At 40.3% G+C, this 10,837-nt stretch overlaps 1 long non-coding RNA gene and 1 pseudogene across 1 annotated transcript in view; both read right to left on the bottom strand.

The window, feature by feature from the left end:
• LOC112816262 (uncharacterized) overlaps positions 1 to 10,837 on the bottom strand; it is a 143,212-nt gene that overhangs the window by 70,965 nt on the left and 61,410 nt on the right. The window lies entirely within an intron of this gene.
• Positions 8,589 to 9,523, bottom strand: LOC112816261 (olfactory receptor 2L3-like; annotated as a pseudogene).

Here is a 10,837-nt window from a genome sequence, read left to right on the forward strand (position 1 = left end):
GAAACTGTATCTCAAAATTTTAAAGAGAGAACAACTTATATATATATGCCAAAAATAAGGGTAACTACTATGAAGGGATAAAATATGACTCTAAAAATGAAAAATAAAAAATGTTTTTTTTAAAAGGATTGATAAGATGTTGGTTGAAAAAGGGAAAAAGAAAAATAAAAAAAAACAATTAACAAAAATTAACTTTGGTGAACTAATGAATCATGGTAAAAAAAAAAGCCATGAATTCTTTGTGCAGTATTCCCCTAGCGCTGGAGTTCTCCCGTTCTCCTTGATCGGTAAACTTTGTCTCGGCTTGCTGGCTGTTCGCGCTGATCTTCTGGGGGAGGGGCCTTTTGCTGTGGTTCCAAATGTCTTTGCCGAAGGCTGAATTGCCCCGCCCTTGTCGGTCCAGGCTAAGGAAGCTGCTCGGGTTTGCTCTCAGGAACTTTTGTTCCCTGCAGGCTGTCAGTACAGCTTTGGAGGACCAGGGCGAAAATGGTGGCCTCCCAATCTCCACCCGGAGGAGCTGAGAACTACTGGCCCCGCTCCTCAGTGTGCCTCCAGAGAAAAGCAGACACTCCCGTCTCCCCGGTCTCTGGCCGCACTCCGTGCTCACCCGGCCTGTGATCGAGCATTGCTATCTCTGGCACCTGACCCCGTGTGAAGTCTGCAAACCCAGAAGATCCCTGCGGTGCGTTCCCGTGCCACTCCTCCTGGGGGAGGAAGGGGAGTCTCCCCGGATCTGCCGCTTGTTGGGTCCCTGCTGGAGGAGCAGTGGCCTGACTGGGCCGCGGATCACAGTTTATGGCAACCCCAAGCTGAGAGCCCGCGCCTTGGCTCCGTCTCTGCAGCCGGCTTCCCCGCTCTGATACCTGGGAGCTCTGGCGCACTCAGGCACCCCTGGTCTTTCTGTGACCCCAAGGGTCCTGAGACCACACTGTCCCGGGAGGATTCCAACCCCCGCTTAGCCACTGCAGCGACGTCCCTCAGCCGAGCCAACTTCTAAAAGGTCCGATTTTGTGCTCCGCGGCTCTAGCACTTGCCAGAAGCGGCCGACCGAGGCCCCTCCCCCGCCGTCTATCCTCCCGAATATCGCCTTGGATTCACTTCTCCGCACGTTCTACCTTCCAGTAAGTGGTCGCTTCTCTGTTCAGAGAGTTGTTGCTACTCTCCTCTTCGATGTCCTGTTGAGTTCGTAGGTGTTCAGAATGGTTTGATCCCTATTCAGCTGAATTCCTGAGACCAGACGAAATCCAGGTCTCCTACTCCTCTGCCATCTTACTCCGCCCAGTGCTTTGCAATATAACAAACAGCATGCTTCAATTTGACAAGTTGGAAAAATAAAGCTTTCAATGGATGTGAGCCTTTGGAAACTGGATAGGTCAGTAGTTAAACATCCATCTCTTGATCTCAGCTCAGGTCTTGATCTTGGGGTTGTGAGTTCAGGCCCATATTGGGATCCAGGCTGATAATGGAGCTCACTGGAACGTGCTGGTGTGGCTTCTGGCACAGGAACCCAAAGGCAACCGAGTATCCTTGATGCTCTCCATCCACCTGGCTTTAAAGTATGACTGAGATCACCAAGACTGTGCCTAGAGCTAGGGAAACAGCATCTGAGCTATGCTGCTCAGATAGTACTCCCTGAAGGTAGAGAGGAAGACTCCAATAATAATCGTCTTGATGTGGACTTTACTGAGGGTTCTCTGTGTCTCCTGGATCTGGAATTCTGTTTCCTTCTCCTTATTTGGGAAGTCATTGGTTATTATTTCTCCAAAAACATTTTTGGTCACCTTTTCTCCATCTTCTTTTTCTTAGATCCCTATACACAGATATTATTGCACTTGATGTTATTGCTGAGTTCCCTAATTCTATTCTCATTTTTTTTCTCAGCTGCTCAGCTTGATTACTTCCTATTATTCTGTCCTCCAGTTTGCTGATTCATTCTGCTTCCTCTTGCATGTTGTTTATTCCATCTGCATTTTAAATTTCATTTGGTATGTTCTTCATCTCTGTTTTTTTTTCCTGTTTTCTATATCTTTGTTAAGGGTCTCCTGCTGTGTTCACTCTTTTGTAAAATCCCATTAATATCTTTATGATTATTACTTTAGATTCCTTTTTAGGCATATTACTTAACTCTGTTTCATTTTGGTCTCTTGGTGATTCTGTTCTGGTTTTCATTTGGGATATATTTCTTTGTCTCAGTTTGTCTAAATCTCTGTGTTTGTTTCTCTGTGTTAAGAAAGCCATCTTTGTGTCCATCGACAGATGAATGGATAAAGAAGATGTGGTACATATACACAATGGAATATTATGCAGCCATCAAAAGGAATGAGATCTTGCCATTTGCAAAGATGTGGATGGAACTGGAGGGTGTTATGCTTAGTGAAATAAGTCAATCAGAGAAAGACATGTATCATATGACCTCACTGATATGAGGAATTCTTAATCTCAGGAAACAAACTGAATGTTACTGGAGTGGTTGGGGGTGGGAGGGATGGGGTGGCTGGGTGATAGACATTGGGGAGGGTATGTGCTACAGTGAGCGCTGTGAATTGTGCAAGACTGTTGAATCACAGATCTGTACTTCTGAAACAACGCAACATATTTTAAGAAAAAAGAAAAAGAAGAAGATAGCAGGAGAGGAAGAATGAAGGGGAGTAAGTCAGAGGGGGAGATGAACCATGAGAGATGATGGACTCTGAAAAACAAACTGAGGGTTCTGGAGGGGAGGAGGGTAGGGGGGATGGGTTAGCCTGGTGATGGGTATTAAAGAGGGCACATTCTGTATGGAGCACTGGGTGTTATGAACAAACAATGAATCGTGGAACACTACATCAAAAACTAATGATGTAATATATGGTGATTAACATAACAATAAAAAATTAAAAAAAATAAAAGTAAAAAAAAAAAAAAAGAAAGCCATCTTTGTCTCCTGTTCTTGAAATAGTGGTCTTATGGAGAAGAGGTCCTGCAGTGCCTTGCAGTGCAGTGATCCCTGTTCACAAGTGCCTGGTGCTTCAAGCATTTCTCTTATGTATGTTATATGCACCTAGTGTTGTGACTGAGCCACATTTCCCTTCATCTCAGTTTTCAGCAGTGGCTGTCTTTCTTGTTGTGGGCCGTGTTTGGTACCTATGGTGTTAGTAAGACAGTGTGGTCCTCCTTGGCCATGAATTGAGACGTACCAGGCATTTTACAGAGATACAGTAGCACCAAACTGCAGGACAATTTCCCTGCATTGTCCCCTGAGAAACTTTCACTGGTGGGTGGGCCCAGTAGTCAAACCAACTATATGCCAACATACATTCCTGAAGTATGAGTTTAACTAGCCTGTGTCACTATCTTTCCCTCTCCCCAGGGCAGGGATTACTCTGGAGTTGTGCTGGCACCTGTCATGGCTGCTTGACACTGCCAGGCTGTGGCAACACTATGGATGGGCTCCAGCCTAGACTGTATTGTAGGTGACTGATTCACAAAGCATTTGAGACAGATGTGTAGTGTCAGCAAGGATTGTGTGCAGGTCTTCTATGAGAGGAGACCAGCAGCTGGAGAGAGCAAGGCCAGTGGAGTTGGAGGAGGTAGATGCACAGACTGCAGGCAGGGGCACTGCAACAGTGTTATGAGGTCAGGAAGCAGATAGAAAAGTCCTGTTGCGGCGCCTGGGTGGCTCAGTTGGTTAAGCGACTGCCTTCGGCTCAGGTCATGATCCTGGAGTCCCGGGATTGAGTCCCACATCGGGCTCCCTGCTCAGCAGGGAGTCTGCTTCTCCCTCTGACTCTCTGACCCTCTTCCCTCTCGTGCTCTCTATCTCTCATTCTCTCTCTCAAATAAATAAACAAAATCTTTAAAAAAAAAAAAAAAGTCCTGTTGCCTGCATGAAACTATTTGCTTATTCTGGGAATGAAGTAAGGAAAGGCACCTTCAAAGTTTTGTTGTTGTTGTTTTTTACTGGAGAAATCTCCCAAGGATCTCTGATCCTCCAGAACATGCTCTGAGATCATTAAGTTAGTATCTCTTCCATATGCCCCAAGTGTTTTGCAAACTGTTTCTTCTGTGCTGTATCTCTTTGTTCTGTCTGTTGTGTGGTCTCTTCAAAGGCATAGAATCAGCTTCTTCTCACCCTACTTGTTCTCCCAGATCTGATCCCACTGAATATTAAAGTTCTAAGTTTAAATGCTGGTTGTAAGAGCTCACAAAATCCGGCCCCTTTAGTTTTCAAAACCAAATGTTATGGGTATTTGTTTTCCCTCTGTGGACCGTCCATATGTATGGGTCTTTTTCTCTCCCCTATAAGTGCCCTCAGTGTCCCTCACTCACACAGACAGTCCTGTGGGTCTATTTAGCTCCCAACAGCACCTTTGCCCCTCCTACTTTATTTGATGTGGTCTCTTCTTTACATTTAGTTGTAGAGTTTGTTTTGGCAATGTTTGGGCCATTTTATGGATTATTTACACTGATGTAAGTATTACCTAGTTGTATGCATGGGATGAGGTGAGTTTAGGGTCCTCCTAATCTACTATTTTCCCTCAAATCCACAATGACAAATTTTGGAAAAAAAAAAAGCCTCAAGTTCTGTTCAATAGGGAGGTGCAGGAAAACTCTGAACTTACCTCCTCCTCTCGTCATGAAATCTACACCTACATATAGAACAATTCCTACTGAAGAACGAGGACTGAGTGAACAGCATCTACACTTAAAAAAGTAGAGAGATCACATACAGAATGGAAAGAGAGAAGGAGACTTGGTAACAAAAGGACCTTCCCCCCAAGCTGAGAAATGCTATGGACAGGGATACTACTAAGGGTCCTTGAACAGATTTGTCTGCCCTGGGGCACAGAAAGAACCCACAACTTAAAAGCGCAAATAGAATGTCAAATGATGTGGGACCATCAAGCAGATGGTTCAGAAAGAATTCCTGAGTCTTTTTCAGTGCAAAAAGGTGCTTTTATTAAAGAGTAGGGACAGGACTCATGGGCAGAAAGAGTTATACTTGTGATTGTGAGGAGTGACTGATTATATATTTGTTAGTGAGTTTGACTTAAAGATAAATAAATCTCTAAGGAATTTGTGTGTTGAAAGTGAGCTTTACAAGGGCCTTGGAGGTCTGGTTATTGTCAAGATCAGGTTACCATTCACTATGTAGTAAACCATTAGTCATGAGACCCTTTAGGAATGTCATCTTCTGCATGTCTTAGGTGTATATTAGTGGGCCACATGTTGTAAGATGATTCCTTTGTGTTTATATTCTTCCTGCCTTTGTTTTCCGCACCACAAATGATTCAGGACTTAATTTTCCACAAATAGCAGGGGAGGTGCTGAAACTGTCCTTGGCATGGAGAGGATGTTGAACACCAAGGTTTACATTCTCCTTCCAGCTTAATAGCATGGACAGTGGCAAGGGTCATGCCCTATCCTGCCTGCCAATTAAATGAGCCATGTCTCTTATAAAAAAGACAAAAGATATTAAGTGTTGTTCAGGATGTAGAGAAAAGGAGATACTTGTGCACTGCTGCTGGGAATGTCAATTGGTACAGCCACTACATGAAAGAGCATGGGAGTTCCTTAAATAATTAAAAATAGAAATAATATATGATACTGCAATCCCAGGTATATATAGATATATACCCAAAGGAAGTAAAATCCATGCTTTGAAGAATATGTGCACTCGTATGATTATTGCAGCATTATTCACAATAGCTAAGATGTGAATAACCTAAGAATTAATCAACAAAGGAATGGATAAATATGGAATATATAAGAGCCCTGAAAAAGTTATTACTTCCATTTTTAACAACATATATGAGACTGGAGGACATTATGCTAAGTAGAATGAGTCACATGCAGAAATATAAACAGTGCCCAATTACACTGGTGAGTGGTATCTAAAATGATCAAACTCTTAAAAGTAGAAAGTTAAATGGCAGTTGTCAGTGGCTGATGGGAAGGGGAAATGTGGGGAGATTTGTGTCAAAGGCTATAAAATATCCATTATGCAAGGTGAATAAGTTCTGAAGATCGCATGTACAGCAATGTGAATATAGTTAATGATACAAACTGTGTTATACTCTTGAAATTTTCTATTAGAGTTATTTTATTTATTTATTTTTATTTTTTTAGAGAGAGAGAAAACAGGTGTGCGTGAGTAGAGAAGGGGGACAGATGGAGAGGGAGAGAGAGAATCAGAAGTAAGGGGCGCCTGGGCGGCTCAGTTGGTTAAGCGTGTGCCTTCGGCTCAGGTCATGATCCTGGAATCCCGGGATCGAGTCCCGCGTCGGGTTCCTTGTTCAGCGGGGAGTCTGCTTCTCCCTCTGACCCTCCCCTGTCTCATGCTCTCTCTATCTCTATCTCATTCTCTCTCTCAAATAAATAAAAATAAAATCTTAAAAAAAAAAAAAAAGAATCAGAAGTAAGCTCCACACTCAGTGCAGAGCCCAACACAAGACTCAATCTTACCACGCTGAGATCATGACCTGAGCCAAAATCAAGAGTCAGTCATTTAAACAACTGAGCCACCCAGGTGCCCCCAATTTTTTATTTAATACAGGTTTTAAATAAATAAACAAATTTGTATATTTTGAAATGTATATTTCTTATATATTCATCACAAAGAATAGACCATTAAAAAAAAAACTGAGAAGGCTTCTTTCAACAGGACTCTTGTTTCAACAGAAAGTTTATAGAACATTAACAATTCTCTCCTGTCTGACTTCTCCCCTGACATGTCTTAGAAAACAAAATTTCTGATGTCTATGCTAGTACTAAATAGTCACTTCCTTGTCTGACTCTCAAGTATGGGAAAGTCATATATTCATACTTCCCATTATATTATTTAACTTCAAATTTTATTTTGGGGTAGGTCTCACAAAAAGCAAGGGATGTTTGTATCCAGTAAGCAAACAGCACAGGAATAATAAATAAAAATTTATTGCAATTCACCCTGTTTTCAGAGGAGCCCATCATATGATTTTTGAGCTGTGAATGGTGTGAATCATAGAAACCATTCTTAGGGACATGTTGGATATTGATTTTGGTTGTGAAGTCTCAAGAGATCATTGTGCCAGCATTTCTGGATAATCTGAATGTCTCTCACTCTTTTTAATATAATATTTTCTGCTTAAGTTTTGCTGAATTTATTTCTGTTAAGAGATCACTTTAATCACAGAATAGTTCAGAAATCTCAAAGGCTCACTTAGTTTTAGTATAAAAATATCCAAATTCGGGGCGCCTGGGTGGCTCAGTTGGTTAAGCGACTGCCTTCAGCTCAGGTCATGATCCTGGAGTCCCGGGATCGAGTCCCACATCGGGCTCCCTGCTCAGCAATGAGTCTGCTTCTCCCTCGGACCCTCCCCCCTCTCATGCTCTCTCTCTCTCTATTTCATTCTCTCTCTCAAATACATAAATAAAATCTTTAAATATATATATCCAAATTCGTTGTATATCTTCTAACATGTGGATCTTCTATTTTGGGAAAAATAATTACCATTTTTTCCAATTCTAATATAGCAGTCATCCATCACTGTGATGCTTTAGATAATACAGGGTTTCTTACATGTTTATTCTTCCTTATTTACACCTGACCTCATAAAATAAAGAGTATAGTAGAATTATCCCATAAACAGTGATGGCCATTCATCTATAGTGTTCAAGTGTAGAGCTAAGCTGAAGGTAATGGGAAGACCTCTGTGAGCCAGAGAGTAAACAGGTCTATCTATTAATAATAGTGACGCAGAGAGGTTAACACCAAACCAACCCCCAAATCTGGTTCAGTGGAATTATAAGAACACTATATGTATAATGAAATGCCCATAACAAAAATTATCTTATGAAATGGTAATAGTGGCTGTTGGGGATGTACAATTTGAATATTTGGAGGGATGACTGAGGAGTGGCTCAGACTGATTGATCTGCACTCAACAGTATACAACTCCCCTGAATCCTTATAGAAAATGGTTCTCATTCTTCCGTAGTTCATTTTGCATCTCCCCAATAATAACTATTTAATTATTTATCCTGACAGGGTAGACCTGTGATCAACTGCTTTGTCTAGTTACTTCCAGGGCCCTGCTCATAAAATATATAAACTTGTGTTTCCTCTTTAGTGGTGTGAGAAAATCTAATGCAGAACTCTTTGGCTAATCTCTATATCTATCACTTCTGAAAATTAGGAAAGCAAAAAATCACTATTTACTAGTTAAGTACAAACTATAATAGAAATCAAACTCATTAAACCTGATAATGTTATAACAGTTATTGTTCTTTCCCCCTATTTTATCCATTTGGGGAGATATGCTAAGTATGTTAGAACTATTATAATGAATAATACCATCAACTTGGACTGTTTCTATTATCATTTCAATGAATTAATAAAATCTCATTGCACACAATTAAGGGAAATATATGTTCTTTACATTTATTGAAAAATTGCTAGAAAGAAAACAATAACACTGATTGAGAATATTGAATTATTTTGTCAAGTATCAATTATTTAAATTGTCTAAATTAATGTAGTCTCTGTCTTCAATCCTGGAATGACATTGTTCTTGAGGGTAAAAGGTGAAATTGATGTACTTCTAAGGCCACGGTAATGAGAACTTTGTCTACATTTCTACAGAACCGAACCTCTGAATCACTCTTCTCAGGGCCCCCATCACCTCCTTGTTTCTCAGGCTGTAGATGATCGGGTTGAGCATTGGGGTCAGGATGGTGCAGAAGACAGCCAAGACCTTCTCTCTGTGGGAGATTGGAAGGATCTTGGGTGTAGATAAGTGTAAGCAAAGGGTGCATAATAGAAAGTTACCACAGTGAGGTGGGTGTTGCAGGTCGAATAAGCCTTCTTCCCTTCTGCTGAGCACATGCGGCAGATTGCAAGGATCACATGGCCATAGGAACATGCAATGTCAATGAAAGGAAACACAAGGAAAGGGGTGGTGCTCACAAACCATGTGTACTCAGAGACTCGGGTGTCCATGCAGGCCAGAGTCAACATGGCGGGGACATCACAGAAGAAATGGTTGATGGCTCTGGCTTGACAATAAGGGATATGGAGGGCACATACGGTGTGGGCACAGGAGTTGATTGAGCCCATTATCCAAGATCCTGTTATCATCAGCACACACACTCTTTTGCTCATATGAATGGGATAGTGAAGAGGAAAGCAAATAGCCACATAATGATCATAAGCCATAGAGGCCAACATTAATCCTTCTGCACTAGCTAAAGTCAAGAAGAAGAAGCTCTGAACACCACACCCAATGAGTGAGATGGACTTGTTTCCAAAGATATAATCAAAGGCCATCTTGGGGACAATGGTGGAGATGTAGTTCAGGTCCATGAGGGAGAGCTGACTAAGTAGAAAATACATGGGTGTGTGGAGATAGGTGTCCAGGAGGATAAGGATCATCATGGACAGGTTGCCAAACAGAGCCATTAAGAAAATAAGTACAGTGAAAATGAAAAGAAACAGGCCAATTCTTGATGGTGGAAAGAACACTGATAATAGGAAATCAGTCAATGTTTGGTTGTAATTTTCCATTTTTTTAAATTGCTTTTCATGAAGAAAGAGAAAAACTCATCTGTGGTAAATAAATAAAATGTGAGGTTTTTATCATTTTTTCAAATTATTTTGGTCTATTTGTGAAATTTTCGTAAAATACCCAGTTCCTTAAATAAATATTCAATGTTTCTTATTTTGAGAAAGAATTTCTATGTTGTTTCACAAAGTCACAAGTTGAGACGGTAAGCATTTCCATTCAAAATCTACTGTAAAGAATCCATGAAATAATAAAAAGAAAAAATCTATATCTACCTGAATATGATATGAATAATTTGATGCCCTTCATAAATTCATGTATCAAAAATATTAAATTTTAATTAAGCATAAGCATAATTTTTATTGAACTCAGACTGAGCACAAGTTGAATCACAATTCAAATGAATATGGGTTTTGCTCATTTGTATTTTTTATACCATTTATACTAGGACTTCATTAAAATTAAATCTCCCTAGCATGAATTCAATCATACCCACTAAATGTTTATTTTAATGTTGACAGAGTAGACAATTTTTGAATGTATAAAGAAATAATTAGATTAATGTTTGCCCATTTCTTCTGCTTCTAGCCACTGAAGTAAAAATAACTAGCCTATGCATAGTCTATTTACAAAAACTCTTACCTGTGTTGATTACTTTCAACCTCCCTGAAAACTTTGACATTTAAGCATTAGCATTAATTTCACTGCGCATAGGGGAGAATTCATGGCATCTGTCTGAAGTGACATATTGGATGAGAGACAGAACATGTTTTGCTCCTGGGCCATTCACATATGTGGAAGGAACTTTGTTAACCATCTCACTAGCATCCTGGATGAGGGTCAGAAATCATATCAACTTGACAACAATCTGAGATGTGTATCACCATCAACAGTTGTAACATAATGGACATTCATAGAATTTAAGTAACTTACCCTGAGCTAAAAAGATATGTTTATCCTTTACCTTAGAAGAAGCAATGATTAGGAAAGAAGGATTATTTATGTTAGTCACCCCTTACTTCCATTAAAGTAACTATTTAAACAAGAATTCTCTATTCCTACTAGGAAGCAGATGATGACAAATATATTTGATAAATTATTTTATGCCCAAATTATATTGTTTTAGAGATTAAAGTTACACATTTTACATCTTCTCCTTAGAGACATGTTTCTTCAGTTCTCTTGATTTTCCTGTATTCTCACTGGCTCCCTATAACAACCCAGCAGTTAACATCTGGCCTCTACTAAATGGAAGAAGGGAGGCCTCAGAATATCATTTACCAATAAATAATAACTCAAGAGATTCTCTCCTCCTC

This window comes from Callorhinus ursinus, unplaced genomic scaffold (genome assembly GCF_003265705.2).
Source record: "Callorhinus ursinus isolate GAN/ISIS: 27379988/994484 unplaced genomic scaffold, GSC_fseal_2.0 scaffold81, whole genome shotgun sequence".
Classification (NCBI taxonomy): Eukaryota; Metazoa; Chordata; class Mammalia; order Carnivora; family Otariidae; genus Callorhinus; species Callorhinus ursinus.